The sequence below is a fragment of the Equus przewalskii genome, chromosome 1 (genome assembly GCF_037783145.1).
Source record: "Equus przewalskii isolate Varuska chromosome 1, EquPr2, whole genome shotgun sequence".
In the NCBI taxonomy this organism is placed as follows: domain Eukaryota; kingdom Metazoa; phylum Chordata; class Mammalia; order Perissodactyla; family Equidae; genus Equus; species Equus przewalskii.
This window is the reverse complement of record NC_091831.1, coordinates 93205028-93217242: the sequence shown is the minus strand read 5'-3', so window position 1 is coordinate 93217242 and position 12215 is coordinate 93205028. Positions and strand designations below refer to the sequence as shown.

At 43.4% G+C, this 12215-nt stretch overlaps 1 protein-coding gene across 5 annotated transcripts in view; it reads right to left on the bottom strand.

Annotated features, from left to right (window-relative positions):
- Nucleotides 1-12008, bottom strand: part of BLM (BLM RecQ like helicase) — a 97983-nt gene extending 85975 nt beyond the window's left edge. Inside the window, exon 1 of one of the 5 annotated variants that reach the window (XM_008512643.2) lies at nucleotides 11826-12008. The gene's annotated coding sequence lies outside the window, so the exon portion shown is untranslated. Of the gene's footprint in view, nucleotides 1-6081; nucleotides 6305-11825 lie in introns of those variants that run through there. The other 4 variants (XM_070571052.1, XM_070571060.1, XM_008512648.2 and 1 more) reach the window with 4 other exon arrangements.
- Between the last annotated feature and the right edge of the window lie 207 nt (nucleotides 12009-12215).

Sequence of the window (12215 nt, the reverse complement as noted above, 5' to 3'; positions counted from 1 at the left end):
CGAGCAGACTACATCAAACTAAAAAGCTTCTGTATGGCAAAGGAAACCAGCAAAAAAACGAAAAGACAATCTACTGATTGGGAGAAGATATTTGCAAATCATATATCTGATAAGGGGTTAATATCCAAAACACATAAAAACTCATACAACTCAACAACAACAAAAAACAATTGGATTAAAAAATGGACAGAGGATCTGAACATTTTTCCAAAGAAGATATACAGATGGCCAACAGGCACACGAAAAGATGTTCAGTGTCACTAATTATGAGGGAAATACAAATCAAAACTACAATGAGATATCATCACCTTATGTCTGTGAGAATGGCTATTAAAAAAGACAAGTAATAAGAGTTGGAGAAGATAAGGAGAAAAAGGAACCCTCATACACTGCTGACGGGAATGTAAACTGATGCAGACACTATGGAAAATAGTACAGAGATTCCTCAAAAAATTAAAAATAAAACTACCATATGATCCAGCTATTCCACTTCTGGGTATTCATCCAAAGAACACAAAAACACTAATTTGAAAGATATATGCACCTCTATGTTCACTGCAGTATTATTTACAATAGCCAAGACTTGGAAACAATCTAAGCGCCCATCAATGGATGAATGGATAAAGATGTGATTTATATATACAATAGAATACTACAGCCATAAAAAAGGATGAAATCTTGCCATTTGCAACAACATGGATGGACCCTGAGGGCATTATGCTAAGGAAAATAAGTCAGATGGAGAAAGACAAATACTGTATGATGTCACTCATATGTGGAAGAGAAAACAACCACAGACACATAGATAGAGAACAGATTGGTGGTTACCAGAGGAAAGGGGAGTTGGGGGAGGGCAAAAGAGGGACATTTGTATGGTGACGAATGGAAACTAGACTTTTGGTGGTAAACATGATGTAGTGTGTAAAGAAGTTGAAATATGATGATGTACACCTGAAATGTATGTAATGTTATAAACCAATGTTACCTCAATTTTAAGAACAGCATGCTAGCTCATGAAACAGGGTGTTGAAGGGACTCTTTCCCTTTGTCCTGAAACAGCTAACAGCAGGTGACACGGATTCCCACGTTCTAAAAACTATGCTGGACTATCCACATGGGACTTGTTTTAAGAGCCAGCCCAACTGTCCTGAGACCCCACCCATCACCTAATTCCAGCCCGTGTATAAAAGGGGACAGAAGTCAAGCAGAGAGACAAGCCCCCTGGGGGACTCACTGCTGTGTAAATTGTCACTGACGGAAAAGATAACGCAAGCAAAGACTGGAGCGGGAGCCAAAGGGATGTTGTATGAAGTCAGCCATGATAAGGAGGTTCCTCTGTCGCCTTCCCTGATATCAACTGAATGGAGCTGGTTCTGGAGTCCTGGACCTCTCTGATCACTGAAGACATACCTTGAGATAGGGCACCAGAAGAAATCATATGCCTAGGACTAAATGTAATGAGTGATGTGCAAGATCTGTATACTGTACCCCACCCACAGAGATTGAGAACACAGTTTTTAGACCAGGAACCAAGTCCCCTCAAGTCAGCATTGATGTCTGGGTACTGGGCAGGCTGGAGAGGTGTCTCTGACTACAAGGGAGGTATCAGGCACATCCTCCAGGGGCTTCGTCACAGTCCATGGTAGAAGCCCAAGAGGACAAGCGATGGCAAGAAAAGTTAGGGAAGGAATTATGCTGAGCAAGCGTGCAAGGTCTGGATTGGTGCACACACGAATAGGGAAGGCAAATATTCTCCTTGGAAGAACGAACTGGGGAAATCCTGCTTGTCTGGGTGGGAGGGGCGGCTATGAAGCAACTAATGAGCACAGTGCCAGTGCTTCTGACTGCCTAGTAGGAATATCCTCCACATACGAGAAGAGGTGGAATCTTGAGTGTCTGGCACGTGTGGGGCTGAACTCAACCCACCCCAAAGCTCCTCTGCGGAGCAGAAAGCATACAACATAGAATGAGCAAGCTTGAGTGTGGACACAGCATACACAGCCAGGGCCTCAAAGAGGACAAGCAAGCCCTACAAGGACATTACAATCATTTCCACCTTCAAGTTAAGGATCAAAGAAACCGAGAGGTTGAGAGACAACCAGAGCCCCACCACCAGCAGAGCTCAGAGCTGGGATTCGAGGCCTGTAGTCAATCCAGTAATTTCTCCCTCAGCAGCTCCAGAGAGAAAAGGGACTTCCAGAGTCAGAGTTGGGCTCTGAATGTTCCCGCTGGCAGTGCAGGAAATGCTGAGTCTGGCTGAAATGCTCCTCGCAGCCCACAGCAGGACGCTCTTCTGCACAGACTGTCCTTGCCCGGGAAAACGTCCTATGCACAAGGGCCTCACTGTCACCCCTAACGTCTAAACAGTGTGAGGAGCTGGCAGGACTTAAATGATCTCCGGCCTGTACCCCACCCTCACAGGAATGGGGCCCCCGCAGAGAAGCAGCAGACAGCACAGTGCGGAGCCCTGCATTCCCAAGAACAGCAAGCAAAGCCCAGCTTCTGGAGGCTCCTCTCCAGGAAGCAAGAGGAACAGGCACCACAGCCACAGGTTCTGTATGCGTGTAACATCACGAGGGAGGGGAGGACACAGGAGCCCAGGCAGGAGGCTTCCTGGTGACTCTTGAAAGGTCACCTCGACAAGACCCCAGGCTCTAGGCCAGGCATAATCTGAACTCAGAGTCAGAGAACCAAGCCTGAGTCCTGGGCAAATGACAGTCACAGCCCCTGTTACCCCTGCACAGACCCGGCTCTAAGGGAGTGAGGTCTAATAAACAATCTATCTGGTCTTTGTCCCTGGTTCCAGGCACAGAGCTTCAAAAACCCTTGGAATGTCCTGGATGACAGGAGTTGTCTTTGTTTTATTAATGAAGTGATTGCTGGTGCGTTCCCAGACAGCTTCAGGTCGGGAGCTAGTCACCAGAAAGACCAAGCACATAAACAGGGGTTGGGACTTTGGACCAGCTGGACCTCTGCAGAGGCGAATGGGGCTGGGGACTGAAACCAATCAAGTGGCCAAATCACTTATGTCTACATAATGAAAGGCCAATCAAAACCCTGGACAACAAGGCTCAGCAGGGCTTCCTAGTTGATGAATGCATTGATGTTCTGGGAGGGCGATATGCCTGACTCCATGGGGAGAGGCATGGAAGCTGTGCACTCCCTCCCAGACCTCGTCTTACGTGTATCCTTTTTAATAAAATTGTAAGTAGTAAAAAGAAAAAATCAAGGTGAAATAAAGATATTTTCAGATAATCAAAAACCAACTGTTTGCACCAACAGACACTCATTAAGAGAAATTCTAAAAGGTGTACTTTAAGGCAGTAGAAAAATGAGCCTGGATAGAAGTTCTCAGATAATATATGGACTGAAACACAAAGAAAGTGGCAAATATGTAGTTAAATCTATGCAAACCTTGACTGTGTTAAACAACAATAATAATGTCTTGTGGAGTTAAAAAAATAGTTGCAATACCCAACACTAAGGACACACAAGTGAGGAGGGAGGTAAGAGTGAATGTGCTCCAAGGCCTCTGCATTGCCTGCAAGGAGTGTAAGGTGTTGATTAGCTTTAGACATTGAGAGGATGAAAATGAAGTAATAATAACAGAAAGAAATCTCACCTAGAAGAGAGCTATACAAAAGGAGAGAAAAGAAAAAATATAATACAAAGTACAAAATACAGCAGTAAATATATATTAATAATACTCGACTGCATATTTGAAAGTTGCTAAGAGAGTAGATCTTAAAAGTTCTCATCACAAGAAAGAGAATTTTGTAACTATGTATGGTGACAAATGTAGACATTGTGGCGATCATGTCACAATATATACAAATACTGAATCATTATTTTGTACACCTGAAACAAATATAATGTTATATGCCAATTATACCTCAGAAAAGGGTAGATTTAAATCCAAATATTTATTAGTTGTAATAAATATAAATTGACTAATTGCCTTGGTTAAAAAGATTATCAATCTGAATTTTTTTTTTTCAGATTTTATTTTTTCCTTTTTCGCCCCAAAGCCCCCCAGTACACAGTTGTATGTTTTTAGTTGTGGGTCCTTCTGGTGTGGCATGTGGGATGCCACCTCAGCACAACTTGATGAGTGGTGCCATGTCCGCACCCAGGATCCGAACCAGCAAAACCCCGTGACACCAAAAGCGGAGTGTGCGAACTTAACCACTCAGCCATGGGGCCGGCCCCTATCAATCTGAATTAAAAAAATGATTTCTAACTACATACTCTATTTGCTGTTTATTAGAGACACACCTAAAACATTAGGTGTACAGAAAGTTGAAAGTAAGAAAATGGAAAAATTCACCAAAAGAAAGCTGAGAAAGCTATATTAGTATTAAAAAAAATAGATTTTAAGACACAAAGCCTTACCAGAGATAAAGAAGAATTCAATTCACCAGGACAGTATAACAACTTTAAATTTGTATGGCCCATAAAATAACTGCAAAATACATGAAGCAAAACTGACAGAGTTACAAGAATCAGAAGAAAACTATAATTACAGAAGACACAAATTAGCTTTCTCAGTAATTGATAGAACAAGTAAATAAAAAATCAGTAACAACCCAGAAGATCTGAATAACACAAACTTGACGAAAGAAAATGCACACATTCTTTTCATGAACAGACATCTACAAAAGCTGGCGATAAAGCAAGTCTCAACAAATGGCAAAGGACTGAAATCACAATGACATGTTCTCCAACCAAATGTAATTGTGCCAGAAATCAATGATAAAAAGATAACTAAGAAAAAAATAACTGTTTTAGTATTCATTGATGATTCATGCCTGAAGAAACAATAGTAGGCTGGTAAATAGTATCACTGTATAATGATGGTTTTTCTAACCCCATCAGCCTTTAGCAGCTGGCATCATCATTCAGTCGCTGGCATTCTAAAGAACTTTCTCTTCTCTCCTTTTTCTTCGTAAGGATTCCTAATTTATTCAGTGGGTTGTAATCCATTACTGTCACTATTTATTTTGATGCTCAAATTGTTTCATATTTGGCCCGTGAGAGTGCAGCTCCTTCACGCTGGCTCCTGTGTCCTTTCATATTTTTAATTGTGCTAAAATGCACACAAGATAAAATTTAACATCTTAATCAATTTTAAGCACATAGTTTAGTGGTGTAAAGTATATTCACGTTCTTGTGCAAACAATCTCCAGAACTTTGTCATCTTGCAAAACGGAAACTATACCTGTTAAACACTTCCCTCTCCGCCTGCCCCTGGCCATCACCATTCTACTTTCTGTTCCTATGAACTGACTACGTTAGCAGAATCATACAGTGTTTGTCTTTTTGTGACTGGCTTATTGCACTTAGCACAATGTCCTCAAGCTTTATCCATGTTGTAGCATGTGTCAGAATTTCCCTCCTTTTTAAGGCCAAGCAACACTCCGTTGTATGTATAGGCACACCTAGGAGACACTGCGGGTTTGGTTCCAGACAACGGCAATAAGGTGAATATTGCAATAAAGCGAGTCACACTAATTTTTGGGTTTCCCAGTGCATATAAAGTTATGTCTACATCATACCATAGTCTATTATAAAGTGTGCAAGAGCATTATGTCTAAAAAAACAATGTACAAGCCTTAATTAAAAAATACTTTACTGCTAAAAAATGCTAACCATCATGTGAGCCTTTGGCAAATTTAACCCTTTTGCTGGCGGAAGGTCTTGTGAAAAAACGCACTATCTCCAAGGTACAATAAAACGACGTATGCCTGTATACACCACACACTAGTATTCATTCAAACACACACTGTTTATTCACTCTTCTATTGACGGACATTTGGGTTGCTTCCACCTTTTGGCTATCGTGAATAACACTGCTATGAACATGGGTATACAAATATCTCTTTGAAATCCTGCTTTCAATTCTTTTGGGTATACACCCAGAAATGGGATTCCTAGATCATATGGTAAGTCTATTTTTAATTTTTTGAGGAAATGCCATACTGTTTTCCACAGTAGCTGCACCATCCTACATTCCCACCAACAATGCCCAAGTGTTCCCATTTCTCCATATCCTCATTTCTTCACATCCTCACCAACACTTACTTCCTGATTTTCGATAGCAGTCATCTTAATGAGTGGTAGGTGATATCTCATTGTTTTTGATTTGCATTTCTGTAATGATTAGTGATTACGAGCATCTTTTCATGTGCCTCTTGGCCATTTGTGTATCTCCTTTGAAGAAATGTCTATTCAAATCCTTCGGCCACTTTTTAATTGGGTTGTTATGTGTTTCAAAGAACTGTAGGAGTTCTTCATATATTCTGGACTGGGGGAAAGGGAGCAAGAGGAAGGCATTACAAAGAGGCATAAGGAACCTTGGGGAGAGAGGGACACGCTCATTAACCTGACTGTGGTGGCGAGATCTCACAAATATCAACACTGATCAAACTGTCCACCTGAAATACATGCAGCTTATTGGAGATCAATACAGCTACTTTATTTATTTATTTTTTTTAAAGATTTTATTTTTTTCCTTTTTCTCTCCAAAGCCCCCCAGTACATAGTTGTATGTTCTTTGTTGTGGGTCCTTCTAGTTGTGGCATGTGGGACGCTGCCTCAGCGTGGTCTGATGAGCAGTGCCATGTCCGCGCCCAGGATTCGAACCAACGAAACACTGGGCCGCCTGCAGGGGAGCGCGCGAACTTAACCACTCGGCCACTGGGCCCGCCCCTACAGCTACTTTAAAAGCAAAACCCAAAGAGCGTCCAGAGGACTGAAAGGTATTTTGGAATTTTATTTCACTTTAGCCCTTCAACAACTAGAGACAGATGACTAAACCAACAATTATAATAATACAAAGTAACTACTAAAAAAAGGAATTTGCGGGGTTGGGCCAGCGGCGCAGTGGTTAAGTGCGCATGTTCCACTTCGGCGGCCCAGGGTTTGCCGGTTCGGATCCCGGGTGCAGACATGGCACTGCTTGTCAAGCCATACTGTGGCAGGCGTCCCATGTATAAAGTAGAGGAAGATGGGCACGGATGTTAGCTCAGAGCCAGTCTTCCTCAGCAAAAAGAGGAGGATTGGCAGCAGTTAGCTCAAGTCTAATCTTCCTCAAAAAAAAAAGAAAAAAGCCAAAGTAGAAGATATTTGCAATGTATCTGACAAATAACTAGTACGTGGAACATAAAAATCACCCCTACAAAATAGTAAGATAAAGACAGACAAGTCCCTAGAAAAAACAGAAAAGTTGAACAGGCAATTTATTTTTATTTATTTATTTATTTTTAAAGATTGGCACCTGAGCTAACATCTGCTGCCAATCTTTTTTATTTCTTTTCTTCTTCTCCCCAAAGCCCTCCAGTACACAGTTGAATACTCTAGTTGTGGGTCCTTCTTGTTGTGCTATGTGGGACGCCACCTCTGCATGGCCTGACAAATAGTGCTAGGTCTGTGCCCAGGACCCAAATTGGCAAAACCCGGGGCTGCCAAAGCAGAGTGCACAAACTTAACCACTTGGCCATGGGGCTGGCCCCTAACAGGCACTTTAAAAAGGAAGAAATAGTCCTTAAACACAAAGTGCTCAACTTCACTAATAATCCAGGGAATCAAAACCACAAGAAAATATTACTATACATACACCTACCAGATAGGTAAAAATTAAAAACACCACATCAAATATCAGCAAGGATATAGAGCAATGGAAAGTCTAACAAACTGGTGGGCATGCAACCACTTTTGTGAACAATTTGGCATTATATACGAAAGTAAAACATACGCACGCCCTTTGACCCAACAGTTCTACTCTTAGTTATATACAAACTTGGGAACATGTGCTCCAGGACAGATGTTCAAGAACATTCACAGCAACATTAACAGCCCAAAACTGAAAGCAGAGCCAGCCCTGATGGCCTAGTGGTTCCGCTTCAGTGGCCTGGGTTCACTTCCTGGGCGTGGAACCACACCACTCATCTGTCAGTAGCCATGCTGTGGCAGCAGCTCACATAGAAGAATCAGAAGAACTTACAGCTATACATAACTATTTGGGGGGATGGGGGGAGGAAGAAAAAGGAGTCAGATTGGCAACAGATGTTAGCTTAGGACAAATCTTCTCCCGCAAAAAAAAATAAAACTGAAACCAACCCAAATGCCATCAAAAGTAGGATGGATAAACTGGGGCACAATCATAATATTCTATGACAATAAAGTAAATTTTTATTAAAAATTATTTAAAAATTTTTTTAAACCTGTATCTATAATATAGAAGAATCTCACAAACATAATGTTGAACCAAACAAGTAAGATAAAGTAGATTATATAAACTATCATCCCATTTATAGAGTTCAAAACCAGGCAAAACTGAACTACTCTATTTGTGGATGCAGACCTGGGGCAAATATGAAGACAAGAAAATCATCACCTCAAAAATCAGGAGAACAGTCATCTCTAGGGTGGGGAGGAGGTTACAAGGAGGGAAGCGCACTTCTGGGTACTAGTAATATCCTATTTCTTGATCTAGATGACAGTATGTGTAATTGCAATTTTACAAATTGTTCTTTACATTTATACAATTTTAATGTATCTTACACTTTATAATTATTCTTTAAGTTATATATATACTATGTACTTTTAAAAATATATCTTCTTTCTCACAAAAAAATTTTTTAAAAGAAAAATTAGCAACAAATAACAGAGGATTAATATTAAAAACACATAAAGAACATCCAAGTTCCCAAAAACAAATGATCAGGGAATATAAACACACTGTTCACCAGATTTTACACACACTAAATAATCTTATGGAAAAATGTCCAACTTTTCTAATAAGAGCATAGAGCAACATTTCATACTTATTAAACAAAGAAGGACAGTGGAATACTGTGATAATTTACAAGATAGATGACAACCATGAAGACTGACTAGCTACCTGGAATAATTTAATATTGAATTCAATATTGAAAACACTAAATTATGAGTACATTGTGGTTACAGATTATGTACGAAATCTGTATAGCTAAAATTTGGAAAGGACTCGAAAAATGAAAATAGGTGAAGTGACTGAAAGATAGGATTATGACTACAATATTTTTCTTGACATTGAGAATATATTTCATTAAGATATAGGAACTTATGGGGCTGGGCCCGTGGCCAAGTGGTTAAGTTCCCAAACTCTGCTTCTGCGGCCCAGGGTTTCGCCAGTTCCAATCCTGGGCATAGACCTGGCACCACTCGTCAGGCCATGCTGAGGTGGTGTCCCACATGCCACAACTAGAAGGATCCACAACTAGAATATACAACTATGTACTGGGAGGCTTTGAGGAGAAGAAAAAAATGGCAACAGATGTTAGCTCAGGGCCAATCTTTAAAAAATAAAAAAAAGATATAGGAATTTTTAAGCAAAGGAAATGAAATAGTTCCTTCCCATTCTAGAGAACAAAGTGGGTATCTCTAAGAACTTTCACTGGCTGACTTCGACTTGTATTTTTCACTCTGTGCTGGGCATCAGGTGAAGTACAGAGATGAGCAAGACATAATTACTCCCCTCAATGACCTTCCGGGTTGAGAGGAAACAGACGTATCAACAAACTTAGAACGCAATGGGATAAGTCCTACAAGTAAGTCTTTTCTTAAAAAGTCTTATGGGGGCCGGCCCGGTGGCTGAGTGCTGAAGTTCGCATGCTTCGCTTCCAGGGGCCCAGGGTTTCGCTAGTTCGGATCCTGGGCGCGGACATGGCACCACTTGTCAGGCCACATTGAGGCGGCGTCCCACATGCCACAACTAGAAGGACCCACAACTAAAAATACACAACTATGTGCTGGGGGGATTTGGGGAGAAAAAAGCAGGGAAAAAAAAAAAAGTCTTATGCCTTCCCATATGAAGGAAAAATTCAAGAAAATTATGGAGAAACTTTCCAAAGAACAATGAATTGGATCTTGAAGGACAGTGGAACATTCCAGAAAGAGTGGAGGTTGTGAGGGGTAGTCTATGCACTATTTGTGCAAAGACAGGTAGAATAGTAGGTAGGTAGACAAGGAAACAGTTCAAAGGCCTCAGATCATACTCCAGGCCATGGAGACCCACAGGGCTTTCAGCCTTTAGTTCCCAGGATTATTTCTGCAATTACCTTGGACCTCTTAGATCTATCCTTTCTTCCCTTAAAATAAATACATATAAACATATATAAAAAATATATATATATATCAAAATAGTTAATATTAATATTACACTTAATATATAAACATTTATATTTGTTACATATATTTAATTTTAAATATTTCAAACATACAGAAAATAGAATGATACCCACGTACTCACCAACCAGATTTAAAATGTTAAATTCTGTCCTATTTCTCTCTCTTTAAAAGGCACAAAACACTTCAAATATATTTGAAATTCCACTCACTCCCCTTACCTCCTTCCCTCCACCCCCCCCACCCCCCCCACCTTGGGTAATACTCACTATCCTAGAGTGGATGTATATGTTTTCCCTGCAGACTGTTCTTTTACTACACATCTCACACTGTGGTATTCACCCAACGTTTAAACTCTGGGTCTCCTCAACAGTAAATTGAAGCCAATAGCTACCTCTCCCGATTCCCAGAAGGATTAGAATGTTTATAAGGTGCTACCACGGTGAGTGGCATTGAAAAGAACTCATGACCCAGAAATTTTGTAGACTACATGCCACTTTCTGACAGCGGCCCGGCTAACAAAATGCTGGTACACTTCAATTCTATTTATTATCCCCATCCAGAATACCTCTGCCTCTCTCCAACTTCGGATCTCTCAACCAGTCTCTCCCATTACTGCTCCTTAATCCTGACATGGGCACAGGAATGCTATCTACCTACACTGGTGGCACCAGGACCTGCCAGGCAGCTGCGCCATCTCGGGCCATCAGGCGTGCAAGGTTCTGAGCAACTCAAGGGCAGGTGAGGGGTATGGGAGAAAGCCTGGAGCTGTGGACGGTGCTTTGGAGTCAGGCAGCTCTTAGTTCAAATCCTACCGCTAGCACTCAATCGCTAAATGCCCTCTCAGCACAGAGATAACTTCCCCGTGCTTCAGGTCTCCTTGTCAAGAACGAGGACAATTTTACCTACTTCTCTGTATAATGATGGGAACAGAACTCGCCCTATGTACCAAGTACTCTTTGAAGCGTTTACTGCGTATATTAAGTCGTTCAATCCTAACAAAAACTCCGGAATGTAGCAGAGATCACTTCCTCCACAGGACAGAACGGAACCGAGGCACTCAGTCTACGCAACGGGTGGATGGTCACAGGGCTAGTACATGGACGAGACTGCCGGCCAGGCCATCCGATGCAGTGTGTCCTCCATCACTCCCCTCTGCTGGGGTCCTGTGTAACCTACGACTGTAAGATGACGGGTGCCGAGCACGTGGCACACAGCACACACTCAAACGAGACAGCGGCCCGATTGTCACCGCGGAAGGCCATGGAAAAAGGTACAGAGTCGTGGTTTACCCTCAGGGGGAAATGGAGGTGGGGCCCGAGGTCCGGGCTGGGATCACGCAGGGACCACTGTGCCCGGCGCCGTGATGGGCAGGGGACCCATGAACGAGAACATCACGGGGGTCACGCTGGCTCTTCCCCGACGCCCCGGGCGACCCCGGCGAAGCTCGCCGGCCCCCGCCGGCCTCTGCGTCCCCATACGAGCACATCTGTGAGGCTAGGCTCCCCTCCCAGGCTGCCCGCCCAAGCAAGACTCAGCGGGCCTAGGCGACCCGGGGCGCGCAACGAGGCCGGTAAGCCTCCCCTCCCCGGGCGGCCGGGAACGGGGCAGGGGCAGGGCCAGCGCCGGCCGCCCGTAAGGCCGCGCGCCGCACTCACCTCGCCCGCGGGCCCGCAGCTGGCGGCACCAACGACCGCAGCCCCGCGCAGCCGCCGCCGCCGCAGCCCGCGCCGCGCGCCGCTGCCTTCGCGCCAGGAGCCGGCGGACTCCGATTGGCTGCGGCCTGAGGAAGCCGACCAGTCCCGTCGCCCCGTCGCCCCTGTCTCCGCCCCGTGGGCTGCTGGGACGGGGCGCCCGGCGGGCGCTGGGTGGAGCACGTGCTCCCAGGGCCCAATCAGAGCCCAGAATTCAGGTCAGGTGACTACCGGTAACCGCCCGACTTCCGGCGCGGCGTGGGGAGCTCTGTGTTTTGGGGGTGTGTCTTGGTGCCGGTGAAGGATTTGAGTAGAACGGGCTCCTGGAATCTCGATGGCGGTGGGATTGAGATC